General features: G+C 35.3%; 1 pseudogene; it reads left to right on the top strand.

Annotated features, from left to right (window-relative positions):
* Nucleotides 1–275: 275 nt before the first annotated feature.
* LOC103805237 overlaps nt 276–21,691 on the top strand; it is a 41,538-nt pseudogene continuing 20,122 nt past the window's right edge.

Here is a 21,691-nt window from a genome sequence, read left to right as displayed (position 1 = left end):
TTCTCTTCATTTTTTTCCTTCATAACTTCTATCTCTTTGCTATGTTTTTACTGGAAGCTAATTTTCTATTAAGTATCTGACAATTAATTTAAATATTCCTTGCTACAGTGCTTTATAAATAGAAAAGAGGCAGATAATGACTATGCCCAAAGCTTTTATTTCGTGATTTTGTTGTTGTTGCTCTCTACTTTCTGGTGTTTTTTTATTCTTTCTTGTTCTCCTAGGATCTTCTTGCACAAGAGACCAAAAGCATTTAATATTTGCAGAATGAAAAGATGGCACAGGCCATGTTGGTACCGCCAAGATCTGACAGCTTCTTCTATTTCACCAAAGAATCTCTTGCAGCTATTGAAAAACGTATTGCTAATGAAGCATCTCATGGCAAAGATGAGCCTAAAGGTGATGATGGTCATGAAGAAAATCACCTAAAGCCAAGCAATGACTTAGAGGCAGGAAAGAAACTGCCATTTATTTATGGTGATATTCCTCCAGGAATGGTGTCTGAGCCCCTGGAGGACCTGGATCCATATTACATCAATAAAAAAGTAAGTGTTTTATATTAGAAGTGTACAATGCTCCGGTTGAAATAGAAAGTAATAATTGGTCTGGTGTGGAAGTGGTCAGATGCCTTGGTTTGAAAGTATTATGCAGTAGGTCATGCCATGTTAATTATTTTGAATACACTATAAGGATGACTATAACTCTTCCACTTAAATTGTTTTTTGTTTGGTTTGTTGTGGTGTGGTTTTTTTTAAAGAGCTTTTCTTTTAATGTCTAATGTTGTGATGGTATTTTGGTTAATGGTTTTTGCATTAAATGTCCTGTAATCTCTTTAGATCTGAATGAATGCTGAAGCATTTGAAAACTTCCCCTCTGTCTGGCTATTCTCTTTCTGGGCTTTTTAGGAAACATGGTACTTGCAATCTAGTTCATTACAGTAGCCTCTGGACAAAGTGCTCATTCAGTCATATGCCAAAACAACCACTGTCAAACATTCCTTGAAATATCATAGAAATATTAGTTTTACAAAAGTTTAAAAAAAAGTGTAAAGACTAAAACTACTTTGTGTTTTATCATTGAGTCTGTGTTAGGCCCAATATAGACCTGTAGACAATATCTGAATTTATTAGTTTTCTTAATAGATATAATGGTAACAAAAGAAGAAAAGAGCAAGGCGCTGACTTGGCAAGTGCAGATGAAGAAAAGATGCTTTCATGTAGGCATGGGAAATGGAATGGTGTTCAGAAAGAAAACAAAATTGAGTTTACATTAAAAAGGCAGTGCAAAATAAGCAGCAGATGGTTATTTAATTGTGCAAATCAATAAAATGCTTGTTGAATTAAAAACAGAAGAGGTTCTTGAAACTAAGTACAGGATAATCAACGAACTAGTATCTTGCAAGTTAGAAAGTGACCAAAGAGCTGTATTATCTCTGTAAGAAGCAGCTAAGATGAAACATTGTTTTTTTCTAGTACAGAGTGTTGAAGACTAATAATCAGATGTAGATTTCTTTTTTAGTTATTTTAGGTTTTTTTGTTTCACCTTGATGAATGCTACTGACAAATGACCTATTTATTTTGCAGTAGAATATAATTGGAAGACAGAAAGATTCACTGTTATAACCTGCTTATTTCCTGATACTGGCCTTGTGGGGGAATAGTCAAAAATGTAGCTTTCATTAAGATTTTATTAGATGATGTTTTCATTGTGTCTCCTAGTCAAAATAAAAAATGGTTGCATGGATGGTACTAGTAAGAACTGCACAGGCAATAAAGTGGAGTCAAGCCTTTAAAAAGGCAAGGATGTCTCATCTCAGAAGTTTTAATGTGCTGAAATGATTAAACAGTTACTCTGGAGTGTCCAAAAATGGTTAGTTAGGTGCTTTTGTTTTGCATTGCCGGCTCTGATCTGAAGTGCAAGTAATACATCTGCATTAATTTTAAATGTTAAAAATTACATATTTTAATCATATTTTTAAGATTATGACTTAATCCTAGAAAATGCTGAAATGCAGATTTTGTTTAAGAGCACAAGGAATGCATAGCGTAGGGTTTTCATTGCTCATGAAAATTTAGAATCTGATATTTGCCTGTATAATTTTACTGAGAATAAATTTGGCTACTTACATCTTTGTAAGTGCAGCTTCTATTTATGGCAAGGTTGCTAACGTATCCTTAATTTCTGATTTCCTATGCCCTACTTCCCCCCTGCCCTTTTTTTCTATTTTGAAAGACATTTATAGTATTGAATAAAGGGAAGACAATCTTCAGGTTCAGTGCCACACCTGCCTTGTACCTTTTATCTCCTTTCAATATTATTAGAAGAATAGCTATTAAGATTTTGGTTCATTCATATCCTTTTCAAGTGGTTTGTTAAAAGTTATTACTGGTCTATTTTAATGCTAACTGGGGGTTAGTTTTAATAAAATTGGAGTTTTTGATTTAGTGTTTAAATGTCTTCCTGTCTTTAATTCTTCCTTCTCAAAATCACTCGGAGCTAAGATTAGTCACTTTAACTCTCTGATTAAATTCAGAGGAAGAGAAGTCACTAGTGGTGTTCCTCAAGGCTCAGTCCTGTTTAATGTCTTTATTGATAATCTGGATGAGGCAATTGAGTGCACCCTCAGTAAGTTTATAGACGACACTAAGTTGGATGGGAATATTGATCTGCTGGAGGGTGGGAAGGCTCTCCAGATGGATCTGGACAGGCTGGATCAATAGGCCAAGGTCAGTGGTGTGAAGTTCAAAAAGACCAAGTGCCAGGTCCTGCACTTGGGTCACCACAACCCCATGCAGCACTACAGGCAGGGAACAGAGTAGCTGGAAAGCTGCCCAGCAAAGAAGGACCTGGGGTTGCTGGTTCATAGCCAGCTAAACATGAACCAGCAGTGTACCCAAGTGACCAAGAAGGCCAGTGACATCCTGGTGCGTATCAAGAATAGTGTGGCCAGCAGGACCAGGGAAGTGATTGTCCCGCTGTACTTGGCACCGGTGAGGCTTCACCTTGAGTACTGTGTCCAGTGCTGGGCCCCTCACAACAAGAAAGACACTGAGGTGCTGGAGTGAGTCCAGAGAAGGGCAACAGACCTGGTGAAGGGTCTAATGAGTAAGTCGTATGAGGAGCCGCCAAGGGAGATGGGAGTGTTTAGACAGGAGAAAAGGAGTCTCAGGGAGGATCTTACTGTTCTCTACAACTACTTAGAGCTTGTATCCAGGTGAGAGTTGGCCTCTTCTCCCAGGCAACTAGCAACAGAACAAGAGGCAATGGGCTCAAGCTGTGCCAGGGGAGGTTCAGGTTGGACATCAAGGAATTTCTTTGTGGAAAAGGTTGTCAAGCATTGGAATGGACTGTCCAGAGAAGTGGTTGAGTCACCATCCCTGGAGATGTTCAAGAAACAACTGGATGTGGAACAGTGCTGTAGTCTAGTTGACAAGACGGGAGTTCAGTCTTGTTGGACTCAGTGATGTCAGAGTTGTTTTCCAGCCTAAATGATTCTATGATAGGTGTATAGCCATTGTTATTGTGAAGTATATTTGCATTATTTATGACATTGCTAGTTATAATAAACTGATTTGTATCATATTTATATCATAGATGTTGTCAGTATGCTATGACCTGGTCAGTTTCTCATATTTTGTGTTATGTAAATTCACCATTAAAAAAGAGTATATTCCTTAACTACAGTCAACATGGTTCAGCTTTCTCATTATGGTCGTTATTTTGACTAACTGTGTGTTTATGACACGCAGTAAACCTTCAGAATGGATGAAGAGTGTAGAGTAAGTATACTTAAATTAGCTTATGATTTTAAAAAATGAATAGCAAATTAAGAGCTAGAGCATGTAGGTTTACTTACCCTTGTGCGTGATACCAGTATTCTCCTTTTTCTAACTTGGAGTTTGGTCCTAGCTGCAACTCAAAGCAGCAGAATCCTGCAAGCTCTGGGAAGGAAAGAAGCTCTGATGTAACTGATAAATACTCTTCTTCAGAATGTTTGTACAAACAGTGTTGTTACACATTTTCCCTATTGAACTGTTCCTTTATCATTTTTATGGAACCAAAAAAGGGGGGAAAAAAAAAAGGAAGAAGGTAGCCATTATCCCAAAACTACAGCTTTCCAGTACAGAAGATGCTTTCTACAGCCCCTATGAAATGCCTTAATTTTGTGTAACAAAATCTGAAAAAGGGATGCGCATGCATTCTTTAAAGAAAATACCTTTGCTGGGGATTGTTCAACATTCTCAAGTCTACCTGGTCAGCCATCACGTAACTTTAGTAAACACTAGGCTTTGCTTACCCATGGATTTTATTTCTGGCATGAAACCATGCTGAAATGTTTATTTGAACAAAAATATTTTCTTCATGTTCGTCATGAATATTATTAATGCTGGAATTTCAAAATCTTCCATACTAGAAACTGCAAAATATGTTTCAGACAAAATGAAAAAGAACAATCCAATTATCTTATGGGAGAATAGTGTGAAAACAGTCACAGTTTATGTGAATTTGTAACTGCTGTTACAGTGCATGTACGAACTAGTGGGTTTGAGTTATGTTCCTGTATGCCTGTGATGTATCGCTAAACAGCGTAACAGTCTTTAACTTTTGCTTGAATGTTTTCTCATAGGTATGCTTTCACTGGAATTTATACGTTTGAATTTCTAGTGAAAATCCTTGCAAGAGGCTTCTGTATAAATGCTTTTACTTGCCTTCGTGACCCCTGGAACTGGCTTGATTTTGTTGTCATTTCCTTTGCGTAAGTATATAAAGTTTTTTTAAAGTAAATGACAGACATTTTTTTTAACCTATAATAATTTGATTGGCTTATGCTAACTCATTTGAAGTTAACTGTAGTTTAACAGTGTTTCACCTCTTTAATATTTTACATAGCACATAGCAGAATTAGTGCACTAACCCACAGTACAAAAGAGACGTTACTGCTGAACAATCAATTTAAAGTAGTATTTAAACAATAAGACAATAAAATTGGGCAGATACACTTTACTTTAAACTTGCATTTAATGGAAAAGCTATGGGCTGTGTTTCTTAGGAAAAACTTAATTGAAACAGGAAAATATGAGTGCAAATTTTTCATTTATAGTTGCTCCTTCCAAAAAAGATAGTCTGGATTACAGTTCCAGGTAAGTATCATACGCTCTACCTTAATTCTGAATAACTGTGATTTAATCCTACAGGTATATAACAGAATTTGTAAACCTAGGCAATGTTTCAGCTCTTCGAACTTTCAGAGTATTGAGAGCTTTGAAAACTATTTCTGTAATTCCAGGTAAGAAGTAACTATGTAAAATGATAGGCACTCTATATCACCTCTGTTTAATTTTGTGTGTGCTGTCATTGTGTTTGTGTGTGGAATCCCTCACTACAGATATGTGACAGAGTTTGTGGACCTGGGCAATGTCTCAGCGTTGAGAACATTCAGAGTTCTCCGAGCTTTGAAAACAATATCAGTCATTCCAGGTGAGAGCAAGGTTAAACACTGAGGCTGACCAGGTTTTTAAGAAAAGCATCCAGGTTTTAGTCTTAACTTGAATTTCATTCCCTTTTCTAACTCTCTAAAACACTCAGCCTCAGAGTTTAATACATTGTTGCATGAGAAACTCATTTTCGTAGCCTGTATGTATTTTCATTTCATTATGTCAAATTTTCTCTCCCACATTAAGGATAAAAATTAATTCCTTTTATTTTTCTCTTACTAATGTGACTGTTACTATTTATCAAAGACATTTTGGAATGAAAATTTCAGAGTGTTGTAAAAGCTTAATCCTTGACAAAGGAGTAAGATAGTAAAGGATAGCATGGGAATTGCATGATGTATTTATTAGCTTATGATGCCTGTTGTCACCAAACCCCACCTCCAGCTGAATAGGATGCATTAGAATGCAATCATTAAAATTACTACTGAAATACAATTGTGTACTTTTTTTGTTTGCTCCTGTAGAACCAATATATTGTGTATTGGAATAGAATACTGGCAAAGGTTTGGAGCAAGAGGCATCAAAAAGCAAATAAAATGAGCTGTTTTCTTTGGATGTAGTTTACATGTATAGACAGCATGAATTAAAAGTTACTACTTCATTTGAAGAGCAGATGCTTTGGAATGTGTGCCATTCATTCCCTTTCATACTTTCAAAATAATTTTTCAGGAATGATGAAACTCACTGGTACATTTTCCTTTGGAAAATATTTTAAGACTGTTGTGAAGTCGTGCATGATATTTAGTAGTGTGTTGGAGTAGTTTACATTAGCTTAGGTAAATATTTAATATTATAATAAAAATCTACCTCTGTCTGCAGGCTTGAAGACTATTGTTGGAGCCCTAATACAGTCTGTGAAGAAGCTCTCAGATGTAATGATCCTGACTGTGTTTTGCCTGAGTGTATTTGCACTAATAGGACTGCAGTTGTTCATGGGCAATTTGAAGAATAAATGCTTGTTATGGCCATCGGAAAATTCAACAGCTTTTGAAAAATATGTAGCTCCATACTTTAATGGTACAGAATTTGACTGGGCAGCATACATTAAGGAAGAAAGTAAGAAATACTGTTGTAACTTGCTAAAATTTTTGTGTATAAACACATGAACACAAGATTACTGTTTCATACTCTAGACTAAAGATAAAAAGCAATTAAACAGGATGGCAAAACCAGGGATTTGTATGTATTGCAGCCCAAACTCTTGCTGACTTGATTGTTCTTTCCATTAATTACACTTAGAAATGTATTTGTAGGATTAGGTTGGTTTTAGAATAACAGAGTCATGTAGGTTGGTCAGGATCTCCACAGTCCAGACCAACTGCTGCTCAGCTGCAGGTTCATTTAGAGAAGAGACTGCTCAATGCCTTGTCCAGTCAAGTTTTTAGTATATCCAAGGATCAAGATACCACAGCTTCTCTGGGTAGCCTGTTCCAGCACTGATGTAGTATAATAGCTTTTAATTGCCAAAAATGTGATTAATTTTCCTGTGTGGGTTTGTGCTGGACGTGGATTTACAGAGTATTGTTCAGTAACTAATTGAATAAATAATATATTTAAGTAAAAACTCTATAGAGGATGCTAGCTTTCCTCCTTACTGACCCAAAAGTAAAGGAAAATATGTTTGTTATGGGCTGAGTTTTGAGGAATCATATTTTTTTTCCTTTTTTAATATTGGACGTTAAAGGTCTCTGCTGCTTTCTGTGTTTTCAGATTTTCTTTCTATACTTCTTAACTGTTGAAATTCTGTGACTGTGTTTTCTGTGCAATCTATCATTTTAGCCAGTTTCTTTGCCTAAAATGGGATGTAAAAATGAAGTGGTGATAGTGCTTTGTGGTCAGTTTTGGCTGATAGTTTATATGCTGTAGAACACTTGTGAATTCTCTCTTCAGATACAGTATATAGATTCTCTATTTCCATTTCCCACTAAGGAGCAATCTAGAATGAAAAGAAATAAAATTATCCAGAATGTCAGTTGCTTCCTATTCTACCTCTGTTGACTTTGCTGGGAGACTTTACAGAGTGCTGTGCGGGCAAGGCTGTTCCGTCTCATTGTGCTTGTATTCTCTTCCTTTCTCATATAACTATTCTGAATCGTTTATATCCAGTGTCAGGTGCATTATAATTTCAGTCTGCTCAGTTATGGGTCTTCTTAATATTTTTTTTAGCATATCATATTCTGATCAGCTGTGACTGAGTGTCATATTCTCTAATGACTTTTTTTTAACATATGTGCATTTTCATTTATTAAGGCACAGGGCCAAATTCACGTTTTGAAAATATGGGCACAAATCTTGGATCCACATGCCAGAGTATTGGCACCTGATGTTTAGATCAATATCTGAACATTTAGAGTTTTGGCCAGCGATACAGATATTAGGGAAGTAATAAGATTATAATTTTTCTAACATTATATAAGTACTGGTCTTGAATGGTAGGATTTTGCATCGCTATATTTAAGCGTTCGGTTTAGAATCCTCTTATATTCATATATTATTCATCCTGTGGGCTGTTTCTGACTATTTAAATGCCACAATAGTTTTTTACTCTGTGAAAACCAAAGCCTTTGTCAGCTTGAAAGGTACACTGAGAACATCATTTAAGAATGACAGCAGGTTGATTTAGTTAAGAGTTTTTTTCTAGATCTGTCTCTTCTCCATATCTCCGTGCCTGACTATCCTCATGGTGAAAAATTTCTCCTTATACACAGTCAAAACCTCTCGTTTCAAATTATGCACACTGTCTGTCATTCTTCCTCCATGCACCAGTGAGAAGAACCTGTCTCTGTCCCCTTGATAACTAAGTTACTGGATGCTTTCTACCAACTCCTCACAGAGCCTCCCCTTTGCTAGACTGAACAAGGTCAGGTTCCTCTGTCTCTCATGGCTCCAGCTCCCTCATCACCCTGGTGACCCTCTGCTGCACTTGCTCCATTTTATCAATGTCTGCTTGTGCTGGGAGGGCCAAACCTGGATACAATTCTCGAGGTATTGTCCAGTGAGTGCAGAGCTGAGGGGACAGTCGCTTCCCTCACTATGCATGCAGCCCCAGAGGCTGTTGCCCTTCTTGGCTGCCAGGGCACACCTCACTCTCACCTTGCTGTCCAGCAAAACTCTCAGGGCGTTTTCTGCAGAGCTGCTCATCAGTTGCTCAGTTCCTAGCCTGCATCACTGCAAGGGACTCTTCCTTCCCAGGTACACAGCTGCCATTGTCTTTGCTGAATTTTATGTATCTCTTGTCAGCCTGTTCCTCCAGCCTGCCTAGGCCCCTCTGAATGACGTCTGCCCTCGCTCTTATGAATTTCTTCCCTGATTTATTATTATCTTTCTGTCTGTTTTATTTTTTCTCTGTCTTTTGTTTAAATTTTATTTTAAGGACAGCACACTTGTCAATCAGTAATAACAAAATATATTTATTTCTGAAGACTACCACCTAATGATTAAAAGAAAAATTCTATAAAGCTACTTTAGTACAGAAGCTGTTATAACATTGCCATTGGAACATCCATCTTTTAAAATGATGCCTTCATATTTTCAGTCACAAGATGTGCTAGTTAATGTTACACTGACTTCAGAACTTTCAGCCAGCCATTGTAAATAGTTCCATTTTAAGTGAGATAGGCTTTAATTGTCTGATTAAGAGGAGTTTCTTTCTCTCATTTATTGAACATAAGATTTTGTAAGGATATTCATTGTGCACTGACCAAGGAGAGAATATGCAATTTATGTTGGTCTAATCATTGTTCTAGGATTTTATTTTTATGTTGTGTTTTTATTTTATTGCCCAGAGAGGTTGCAGGTACCCCATCCCTGGAAGAGTTCAAGGTCAGGTTGCATGGGGCCTTGGTCTAGTAAATGGTATCCCTGCACATGGCAATAAGGTTTGGAAACATAATCTTTAAGGTCCCTTCCAACCCAGGCCATTCTATGATTCTGGTGGTGAACATTCAGAACATGAAAACTTGAACATAGGCTCATCATCACAAAAAAATCAACTCCTCCCATTTATAAACATGTCACTTGCTATTTTTTTTCCTTTAGGTCATTTTTATCGCCTAGAAGGAGAAAAGGATTTTCTGCTTTGTGGCAATAGCTCAGATGCAGGGTAAGGTACACTGAAAATGACATACTACCTATCTAACCAAAACGTAAAAAGTACCAATCTTAACTTATAAAATCTAATTTAGCTACCTAACGTCACAGTCAATAATAATGTGGTCATGGTTCATAGTGGCTAGACACTTGAATGAGGAAAAATGTTAAATGACAAAACAGTTCGCTGCGAATTTAAATTAAAAACTCTTATATAACTAGAAAATTGCAGTTCATCAGGTAGGTACTGCCTTACCAAAGACTTAAGAACATACTTTATCATCGGTTTCATGCCATTTCTCTACTCCGAAATAGGTATGGGGCACTGGGACTTACATCCAGATTTGAGGAAAACAACTTCAGGCTGTTTCTATTTGGGGACTGCATTCATGGCAGTGCCTTGCTCTCACTTTGTGACCATTCTTTGTAGCAGAATCACATAATTCTATGTGCTAGTGATATATCAATCCATCCCTTGGTTTCAGTTGATTATGGCTTTAAAACATACATATTTAAACTATTTTTTAAACATTTACTTCATATACATAACTGAGATAATTTTTTGTGTGTATGTAAATAAACATCAAATATACTCACATATCTGAATAGAAATTTTTAGTGTTTGTCTATAGAGGTTTTGGAGGGAAGAACTACTTCTGTCCTTCAAGAATGGAATCATAATTGAAACAGTGTTGCTACACTTGACCTAAAGATTAGATCACCTACTCTCAAAACTGATACATAGAGTTTCAGGACTGTGTGCTGGTTATTTGCTGTTGTGGAATTGGTAGAATTTGTTACTTGGTCTTATTAATTCACAGACCTGATGAAACCAAGAAATCTGATGTGCCAGCCTTGCTGACAGACAAAATTCAGCATAAAATATGTATGCTGACTTACTTTATTTTTTTTGCATGGAAGTATTCATCTCATGAAATCTCTGTGTAAGTAAATGTATTGTTTCCATTGAGGAGGTGTCTGCAAATGTAATACCAAACTTAGGAACAAGTTTTATTTTGTGTATAATGGTGAAAGAAGGTAGGAAATATTTTCATTCACTTGTTTGTTCTTTCTGGATTTTTTTCAAGAGCACTCTTTTAAATTCCTCACTAATGTATAAAGCATTGTAAGCCATAAACAGCAGCACCCTTCACAGATGAAACTTCATTAGAAGCTCAAGGCATGATAAAAAAAATAAATTAGTGTTTTGTGGTATTTGTATATGGACTGCTTTACCTCCTCTCTTTTTTTTCCCTCCCAGTAAATGTCCAGAAGAGTTTATCTGTGTGAAAGCTGGTAGAAACCCCAACTATGGGTATACTAGCTTTGACACATTCAGTTGGGCTTTCTTGTCACTGTTTCGGCTGATGACACAGGACTACTGGGAAGATCTTTATCAGTTGGTGAGTATATAGTAATAATTGTTGTTAGTGTCTTACTGGCCCCAAATCAGTCATGGAAAGGCCGTTCATGTTTTATATTACACACCATTGCTATTGCTAGCAATTGAAAATGAACAGTATTTACGAAAAGAAGCAAATTCAGCTGCAGAATTAAGCGGGTGTGGACACTTAATACAGAATTTCACAAGGTTTCTGAAGAGGCACATGAGGATATTTGATCCTTAATTTAATTTTTGCAGTTTATATTTCATTTTGTGTCTCATGATAAGATACTATTTTCAAAAGTGTCAATATTGAGTTTAAATTGTAAAAATATGACAGCAAAATCTGAATCTTAATTTCTGTACTTTTAATCCCATTTTTGATAACTAATAATGCATGGCTTGATATAAATTAATTTTCTTACTGTAGCTTTTCATTATATGGTGTGTGAAAATGTGTTAATTATAGTAAATACTATCTTATAATTATCTAATCAATTGTGCCCTTTTAATTGTTTTGGTTATTTCAAGGGGAAGCATGCTAATAGATGGTAAGCATATTAAGCATCCAACCTCTGATATATGATTTGCATTAATAACTCACACACATCCTTTTCAAGATTATTAGGCACTGAAAGAGGTTTGTCTCAGAGCAGCATGATCCTTAAAAATGTTTTTCACATAAATGAATGCTCCCTTTATTTTGATTACTTTGTAGTTCAGAAAGTTTGTGTGATCTTACTACAGAAGGAAAAACAGATCAATATTAGTTTTACACTTTTCAATTTCATTAAATGCTTATGAACTGTGGAACTGATGCATGTCTTCACCAGATGGATCATTTCTCCTCTCCTCCTGTAGACGCTACGAGCTGTTGGCAAAACATACATGATATTTTTTGTTCTGGTGATTTTTCTGGGTTCCTTCTATTTGATTAACTTGATTTTGGCTGTGGTTGCCATGGCCTATGAAGAACAAAATCAAACAAATATGGTTGAAGCAGAAGAGAGGGAGGCAAAATTACAGCTCATGTGTGAACAGCTGAGGATGCAGAAAGAAGAAGCTCAGGTATTTTCTGATAAAATTTGGTGCTTTAGTGTGTTCCTTTGCATGCTATTTGTGAAAACAAAACCAGTTACTAAATTCATATATTTCAGAAAAAGCCATTCTTTAACATACCTCACATGTACTTTACCTTACTTTTTTTGTCTCTTTATTGCTTTTAAATGGATGATTTCTAATGCATTAATGAATTCCTGAACTGAGAACAAAAAGTACTCCCCAGATCAGAATAATAGCCATAAAATAAATATTTCTTATCTAGGGGTAGTATCACGGAACCTGTCATAATGATTTTTCCAAATTCTCAGCTTAGAAATAATTTCAATACTTGTCAAGCCTTAATTAGAGTGTAAAATAATTTTATCCATACATTTATGACTAATTTTTGCTAGTTGTGCAGCTACCGGAGGATTAAAGACTGGAAGCAGTACCCCAGAGATTTTACCTGGGAGCAGCTTAAGGAAGCTGTTACCTACAATACAAGTTAGAATCAGTTTACTAATTAATTAATTACCTACTGAAGTATGACTCTGTTTAGCTCTTCTGTTTGCTGTTGCATTCATTCTAATTAATATATTTATTTATTTCCAAGTATTTTCTAATGTGCTTTGTGGCTGTAGACAATGCAGGCTGACTTCATGATGCAAAAGAGAGCTCCAGTTTTATTACAGAATGTCATTTGAAGTTTTGCACAAATCCATGTAGGATTTTATCACACAACTAGAAGCAATTTGATCCGAATCTTAGGAACAAGAACTGTATCTTTCTTTAAAAAATGGTGTGATTTTAAAGTATCACATTAAATAATTGCTGTGGCAGGCAATAGCAGCGGCGGCAGCAGAGATGGCTGAGTACAGTGGTGAAAGTGGGATTGGTGGACCCTCAGATAGTTCTTCAGAAGCGTCCAAGGTTAGCTCAAAGAGTGCCAAAGAAAGGAGAAATCGAAAGAAGAAAAGAAGGCAGAGGGAGCTCTCCGGAGAAGAGGATGACATGAAGGATGAAAGGCTTCCAAAATCTGAATCAGATGGCAGTATCAAAAGGAAAGGTTTCCGTTTTTCTTTTGATGGGAACAGACTTGCTTATGGGAAGCCATTCACATCACCCCACCAGGTACTGTGAATAGTACAGTAGTCGTTTTTGTAATTTGTGAGATAACTGTCATATTCAAAAAACTTCACTGCAGCTTTGCATAGTAGTGCAACCAAGAAAAAATCATGTAGCATTGTCTTTAATACCAACAGTCAGTGGGTATTTTTTTACAGAGCATACCTAAAAAAGTGTTTGGATCTCTCTCATTTTAATATTTGGATCTAGTGGGTCTTAACATGCACAGCAGCATTGCATTTTTCTAGTTAATCTGAAACAGAAATCCCTTCTTAATTCATAAAAGTTAAAATTAAGTATAATTATGAATGCAGAAGACCTAGAATATTGATATATTTTAACATAATGTATGATCTGTGTAGATCATTAGAATTTGTTGAAATCTTGATTTTTATCTTTAGAGGAGAGACTGAAACTGTTATGGCCTTACACGTTTTATTTTTTCTCTTCAGTTATTGTTTTAGGTATACTGTAAATTTACCCATTCAGATGACTTTCATCCCTAATGCATCTCTGAGATCTGCCTGAGGCACTGTAATAAAAATAACACTAGCAGATTCTTGAGGAATATAAATGTGCTTTTTTCTTAATAAATAGACATGTATTTTGTATATTTAAAATCTTCAGCTGGTCTTTTTTTTCTGTTTGCTTTGCAGTCTTTGCTGAGTGTTCGTGGCTCCCTGTTTTCTCCCAGGCGTAGTAGCAGAACAAGTCTTTTCAGTTTTAGAGATTATGGAAGAGAGAGAGGATCTGAAAATGACTTTGCTGATGATGAGCACAGCACGTTTGAGGATAATTTGAGCAGAAGAGGTTCTCTCTTTCTGCCATGCAGACAAGCTGAACGGCGCAGTAGTAACATTAGTCAGGCCAGTAGATCATCAAGAAGGCTGTCAGTGTTTCCAGCAAATGGGAAGATGCACAGTGCTGTGGATTGCAATGGAGTTGTTTCCTTGGTGGATAGACCACCAGGTTTATTGTCACCCACTGGACAACTTCTCCCAGAGGTGATAATAGATAAACCGACTAGTGACGGAAATGTAAGAAAGTTTTAAATTATTCCAGGTTTCATAAACTTTCTTTATTGTGTGTTTAAATGGAATTAAGAACTTAGAAAATGGATGAGAAGTTGTTAATGCTTTTGAAGATCTTACTGTGATGAAATGAGTTTGCAGTGATTCACACAAAAGTGAGAGGCTGAAGCTTGAAAATGAGAGAACAAAGTAGTATGTTTTCATATACCTGCAAAGCAAGGACATGCATGCACCTGCTTAGTGAATCAAATGAGTAATACTCCATTGCTAAATCTGTTTTAGAATTCAAAATAGGGTGCTCAGCTTTCTAAACTTCCTGAAAATTATTAAATTGTTTCAATGTTTTTTCCTTTATGGTTTTAGCCTCCATTTAAATGTGTTTCCTAATTCTCTGTCAGTAGTCTGCTGGTTCTGCTTTTTTCCCTTGTCCATATATTTGGTATTGTGTAAATGTAGCATAGTCTATAAGATTATGTTGACATTTTAGAAGTTCTGAAAGCATCTTTTTTCTCCTGAGTCTGAGTGATTATTAGTTTCTCACTGCCTAGGATCAGGGTATAACTGAAAAAAACCATGCAAATTCATCCATTTCTCCTTCTGATCACTTTTCCTTTTTCCCTCAGTCTGTTTTCAGAATCGAGCAGAGACATCTGCATGTTTTCTTCTTAGAAGCCTTACTTTATTGAAACAGAAATTTCTATATGAGTCACAGCACCTGAAAGTCCATCAGCCAGCTTCCTTACAGTTATCAACCAGATGCCTTACACTTATAATCTTGCAGTGTATTATACTTTCATGCATTTATTTAATTTGCTAAGAAAAAAATCTATCCATCCCCGTATATTCAAAACTTCTTCATAATTGAGGTGTGCTCAGTAATACAAGACAGCCTTCATTATTTTAAAAATAATATATTGTAAAACAAGTACTCAGTTATGGGCTCAGTTAAGTCAGACTTGCTTTGTTTCTTTCTGTTGAAATTCATAAAATAAATTAGAGTTGATAGCTATTCAGTGTAGAAAATATGGAGAAATGCAGAGAAAGCATAGAATAGGGAAATGGGAACTTTTCAACTCCACTGTTGCAACAGTCTTGCTGTGTTTCTTTGGCTGTGCCCCCCCCCCAAATTTATTTGTGTCTAATGTGGAATTAATAGTATTTAACTGTAATGCAGTTGTAATATGGGAACTAAATACCCAAATATTTTTGTAGTGCTTTATAAGTGTTGACAGTATTTAGAAGTATAGCATGAAAATAGTAATTAAAAAAACCCCATGGTATTTCTGAAGTTGAATTTTATTTATGCCCTCTTTTTCTTTATATAGAGCACCACGACAGAAATAGAAATAAAAAAGAGGCGTAGAAGTTCGTATCAAATACCCATGGAGTTGCTGGAGGATCCCAATTTAAGGCAAAGGGCCAAGAGTATAGATGACATTATCACAAATAAAATGGAAGGTGTGTTATGACTGCAGATATATCGACTTTCTTGACATAGTCTTAGACTTGTTTGAAGGTATTATATCACAGTGCAAATACAGAAGAGGAAAGATACATTGCCATTCCAAATACATAAACCGAATAATGTACACAAATGCATATGCATAGTGAAAAAAGAAAGGAATTTGATTAGCAGGCTAAAGTGAAAACCACATTCTAACTAAAATAGATAATGTGCTTGTTTTATACCAGTTACTCATATTTAGCAATGCAGTTATTGAAGAAATGCCTTGTGGTAATTTTTCAACTAACTATACTGTAAAAGTACTACAGAAAACTGAAGGCCAGTCCTTAGTTAATATGGAGAAGGAAGTCTGTAGTAGGATTACTTGGAAGAGTGAAATGATTACTAGTAAAATTCTTGAAAAATATTGAATAGTTTTCAAAAACCTACTCAGGGTGAAACTAATCTTGTTTTTCTCGAAAATATATAATGAGACATTTGAAGGGACTGTGAAGTTGAAAGTTTTACTGAAAAAGCTATCCCTAAGTGTAAGCATAGGGGGTTTTTTATGTTGTTTTGGTTGTTTTTGTTTTTTTTTACAAGATCATATGATACTAAAAATAGACAATTTTTTCAATTATTAGCTCAAAACTCAAGTATTTTCTTTTAGTCTTCTCAAACCAGAAACATAAGCTCCTGAAACTCTGAGGAGGCTCCTCGAAATGTCCTTAATGGTTCCAGGTATAAAAATTAAAACCTGAAGAAGCAGATAAAAAATTACCTTTACGTTCTCCAAAACTTGTTTACTCTAAGTTTCTTTTTTCCCCCAGAACTTGAAGAATCTAGACAAAAATGTCCACCTTGCTGGAATAAGTTTGCCCACACTTTCTTAATTTGGGATTGTTGTGAGCCCTGGTTAAAAGTCAAGAGTATAGTTGAATTTATTGTAATGGATCCACTGGTTGATCTGGCTATCACTGTTTGTATAATTTTAAATACACTATTTATGGCCATGGAACATCATCCAATGACTAAGGATTTTGAGAATGTACTTAAAATAGGAAATCAGGTAAGTCCTTCAATTTATATAGTTTGATATACTGGAACCTGGTTTCTCTTTGAAATAGAATTACTTTTATTGTTTCTATTATTATCCCATAAAATAAATGTTAAAAGTTTAATTGTACTAAAATAGTCTAAAAATATAATTTGAGATATGTTGTATATAAGAGTTTGATTACTGTATTAAAATTTTTTCAAATAATTTTCAACACCCAGAACTTGAATGACATGAAACCAAAAGAAATCTGACTTGTTTAGTATTGCCAAAAAAAAGTAGGAACCTAATTAGATCTTTTTTATTGTAGGTACCATTGATAACACAAGAAGTGTTGAATACTATTTTGGATTATTATTTTTCACTACTGTTTTTGTGTGTTGGTTTTCTCTTTCCATGAAGAATGTTTATTTGATTGTCTATAACAATTTGGAAGGCAAAGAATGTATGATACTCTAAGAGTGTCTGTTGATACATTTGTTTTCTGTTCCTTTGTAGACTTAGTCTGTTGGTCAGGTTTGGTGAGGTTAGGTTGTTTGTTTTATAATGGCAACAATACAGATAAGTCATCTGTTATACTTCTTAACCTGTGCTTATTCTAAGTGGTTATTCTGGTGATTATGATGTAGAAAAAATAAAACAATTTGGTTATTAGAATATATGGAATTCTAGTACGTTGGGAACATACTCAGATTGAAGTCCAGAGTTAATGTATCAACATTTAAATTTTATGCTGATATTTTGTAGCCAATGTTTTCACCTTAACCTTGAATTAGACATGGTTGGCTGTGGAAGACATTTGCTGTTTAAAATATATTCATGTATTTGAGGAGAAAGATAAGGAGAACAAATAGGTGGTGATCAGTAGTTGTTGCAGAGCGTTGTCCTGTGATCATGCTTGTGTCTTTTACCTAGGAAACTACCACTTTTTCCTTTCCTATGTAATGAAGTAGCTTAATATTAATCTAATTTTGAGGTATGTGAGTATAAGTGTCCTTATTATAAGAATTTGTGTGTTCTCCCAATCAGCTAAAATGCAAATATAATACAGGTGTAGTTTCAGCAGTTGCTTTCTTGCTTTTTGAACTGTGTAGCACTACTTTAAAAGGACTGTAACATGCTCCTATTTGGTTTTTTTTAAGTTTGTTCATCTTTCTAGTAAAAGATAATAGTTTATGCAGTTCTGTAGATATTGGTGATCATACATCTACAGTAAATACAATTAATTTATTTCAAAGGTGTTGTTTGCCTTCTGCTTCAGAAGACATCAGTGGCATTCAGAAGCAGAAAGGAGTTTTACTTCAAACATGAGCCTTGGCACAATTGACCTCTTTTTGGCAGCTAGAGAGAGAAGATAAGCTTGTCTGTGAGTTCTTATGAAGGCATATGACATGAAGTCATGGAATAGCACGTTACTCCAGTTTTTTATCAGTTCACATTTTTTCACACATCTTTGTTAAGCTTCCATTGTGATGAGAGTGACTGTTATTGCTGGGTAAAGTTCCTTTAATTAGATGGACAGAAGCTTTGAGGAGCAAACTGGAGGCCTCTGAGGAATAATTTATTCTTCAGTAGTCACTAAATGTATCTTGGGTTTAACTAAAGTTACAAACATGCTACAGCTCATTTTGATGCTGCCTTCTCCGTGGGGTTCAGCTTGTGATAATTTCCCTTTCTGACATCCTGCTGTAAGAGGCATGTTACTTCTTACACAAGTTATTCTTTATCTGCTGGTTCAATTTCTATTCATGTATGAAGTGACACTAAACATTTTTTCTTCAGGTTTTTACTGGAATTTTTGCAGCAGAAATGGTTCTCAAGATAATTGCCATGCATCCCTTTTATTATTTCCAAGTTGGCTGGAATATATTTGATAGTTTTATAGTTACCCTTAGTTTGGTGGAACTTTTTCTGATAAATGTGGATGGACTGTCTGTTCTCCGATCATTCAGACTGGTAAATATATTTACCTTAATTAGTGAATTATATTTGTATTTCAACTGTACTCATGTAAATAAAGATACTTTTTGCTGTCACAGGATATCTCAGCAAACATGTTTTACAAAATTATGTATGTTACCACTCAATAGCGTGTCACAGTTTATGGTTCAGAATCAACTGACTATTCTTTGAAGGAAAAGAAGTGTAATTTTATTAGCATTGTTTTAACATGAATGGGTAAAGCTCCGTAAAATGTACAATTTATTTAGTGTATATTGAGAGATATGGATAAATTAAACATTTATAATCCTGTTGAATTCTTTATCTGGAAGTTGCAAACAGGCTAGAGATGTTCTTTTAAAATGTAGGAATTATAAAATCCATAGCTTTAAAAAAATTAAGATTGATTTTTTTTTCTCCTTAGCAAAAAAAGAAACTTATTTTCTTAGAAAAATATTTTTATTTTAAAAACGAGAAATGACATATGAGACATGTGTTTCTTGTGTTCTCTTTCCATTTTATATTTCCGTTTCGCTTTTATCTGTGAACAGAAAACATCTAATGCATTTTTCCTTCGAGCAGGCTATGGGTAACAAAGAGTAGGAATTATACTTTTTCTTCATAAATTGAAATATTTGACTTAAAGCTTGTATTTTGCTTTTATTTTCCAGATTGTAGGTCTGTCTGATCCTTTGTAAATTTATTGGAGACAATATTGTTTTGGAAGACCCCATTCTTTGAGGATTTCAGAATCCTTTATTTTCCTTCAGTAGAATTCTTTTGAGCTTTATTATTTTTTCATTTTGTTTCAGCACATAATGGTTGAGGTGTGTGTTGTGTTCAGAATTCATTGTCCAAACAAGTTCAACCAGTATGCCGTTTGTTTCATCTGGTAAAGAACACAAATAACGCTATATTAAAAAAAATTAACAAATTTATTAGGTTTTAAAAGTGTCGCTTTTATCAAACTCATAGTTTTTGGCATCATGTTGATTTTTCTTCTTTTTGCTATTGCTAAGTGTCACTAGTTTATAATATGTTGTTATTTCTATAGCATTTTGTAACTACTGCAAATAATGCCTCTATATTTTTGTTTTGCAGCTTCGAGTTTTCAAGTTGGCAAAGTCTTGGCCAACTCTAAATATGCTGATAAAAATTATTGGCAACTCAGTGGGGGCTCTGGGGAATCTGACCCTGGTGCTGGCCATCATTGTGTTCATTTTCGCTGTGGTTGGGATGCAGCTGTTTGGGAAAAGCTACCTGGAATGTGTCTGCAAGATCTCAAGTGACTGTAAACTTCCACGCTGGGCATGACTTTTTCCACTCTTTCTTGATTGTATTCCGAGTGCTTTGTGGAGAATGGATAGAAACAATGTGGGACTGCATGGAGGTTGCAGGCCAACCCATGTGTCTTACAGTCTTCATGATGGTCATGGTGGTTGGAAACCTGGTGGTATGTAGCCAAAATAATTTTAGAATTCATTTAGAAAAAGAATGGTAGCAGAACCAGTAATTAATTTGTAAGCATTATTAGATGGTTCTTAAATATGGTTTTTATGATTTTGAATTTGTTATGAGTATGGGTTCTGAAGCAGAATTTTCTGTTTGTTAGATTTCTGATCCTATGAAATGCTCAGCTTGTATGATGACCCCCCATGGTAGTCTAGAGTGCAATTCAGAAGAGGATATGTGTGAGAGAGTGCAGCTTCCAAGATGGGATTTTGCTATCTGCAAAAGAGCATGGTCTTTTCTTCCTGATTGAGGCATCATTCCCAATCACACATAGCCAGGATATTGGTGTTTCTTTAAACTTTTCTGCTCTCTGCTGTCTGAAAGACTGCTTTAACAGTCTTAAGACTCTGAAATGTGTGCTATTTTGAGATGTGCTTGCTGCAAAGCCAGAATTTTACACATACAGGGTCAGAAACTTGAATTTGATGGCATTTTTTAAGTAGCATGCAGCAAAATACTTGTGTGAGTTTAGACCAGCATGTAGGAAACGTGTTCTCTGCACAGATCAATTATGTCTTCTATTGTACAATGCTTCCCTGTGCCAGAGTAATAAACATGTTAAATCTGTTCAGACAGTACCAAAGAAACATTAATTTTTGACCTTCTACAAACATGCACAGAAAAAGAATTTATGAATTTCAGCAATGCAAAACCTGTCGTGTTGAGGTATAGGGCAGGTGCTGTGCTTAAATTGCATTTGCATTTACTGTGTGATTTCCAGAATCATGTACCATGAAGGAAGACACAATGCCTATGTTCATATGGAGTTCATAACAAGCATGTGAATGAAAAGTGAATAAATTCAGCTCTATTGTCTTTTTGTTATTATTTTTTATTTAGGTATTGAACCTTTTCCTGGCCTTGCTGCTGAGTTCATTTAGTTCAGACAACCTTGCTGCTACAGAGGATGATAATGAAATGAACAACTTGCAGGTTGCTGTTGCAAGAATTCAGAAGGGAATAGATTATGTGAAGAGAAAAGCAGGTGAATGTATCCGAAAGTCATGTTTGGGAAAAAAAGCTATTGTAAATCAAAGAACAGCAACAGATCAGTTGAATGATGAGAGAGACATTTCCAACTGTACCATCACTGAACTAAGGATAGACACGAATTATCACAAAAATGAGAATGGAGTGGCCAGTGTTGTAGGTGGCAATGATTATACATCATTCATGAACAACCCAAGCCTTACTGTCACTGTACCAATAGCTGTTGGAGAATCAGATTTTGAACATCTAAATACAGAAGAGTCTAGCAGTGACTCAGATTTGGAGGAAAGCAAGGAGGTAAAATTTAAATATTTTATATTTTGTATGAATGAATGATACCAATTGTATTGTTTCATAGCATGACTCTTCCTGCTTAGAAATGGGAAGTAATTACTATGCTAGTGTTATAAGATGAATACATCAAATAAAAACCGATTAGAAAATAAATAGAGTTACTGAATTAAAAAATACTGATTTCTTGTGTGTTTTGGGGAGTTTTGATCCAGTAATTTCAAAGACAACTGCTTGACTTGAAACTGGGTCAGCTTTAGGAAAGTAGTAATTTTTCAGCAGCTATAGACA

Source organism: Acanthisitta chloris, unplaced genomic scaffold (genome assembly GCF_000695815.1).
Source record: "Acanthisitta chloris isolate BGI_N310 unplaced genomic scaffold, ASM69581v1 scaffold7077, whole genome shotgun sequence".
In the NCBI taxonomy this organism is placed as follows: Eukaryota; Metazoa; Chordata; class Aves; order Passeriformes; family Acanthisittidae; genus Acanthisitta; species Acanthisitta chloris.
The sequence above is the reverse complement of the archived record's forward strand: the minus strand, read 5'-3'. Positions and strand labels throughout refer to the sequence as shown.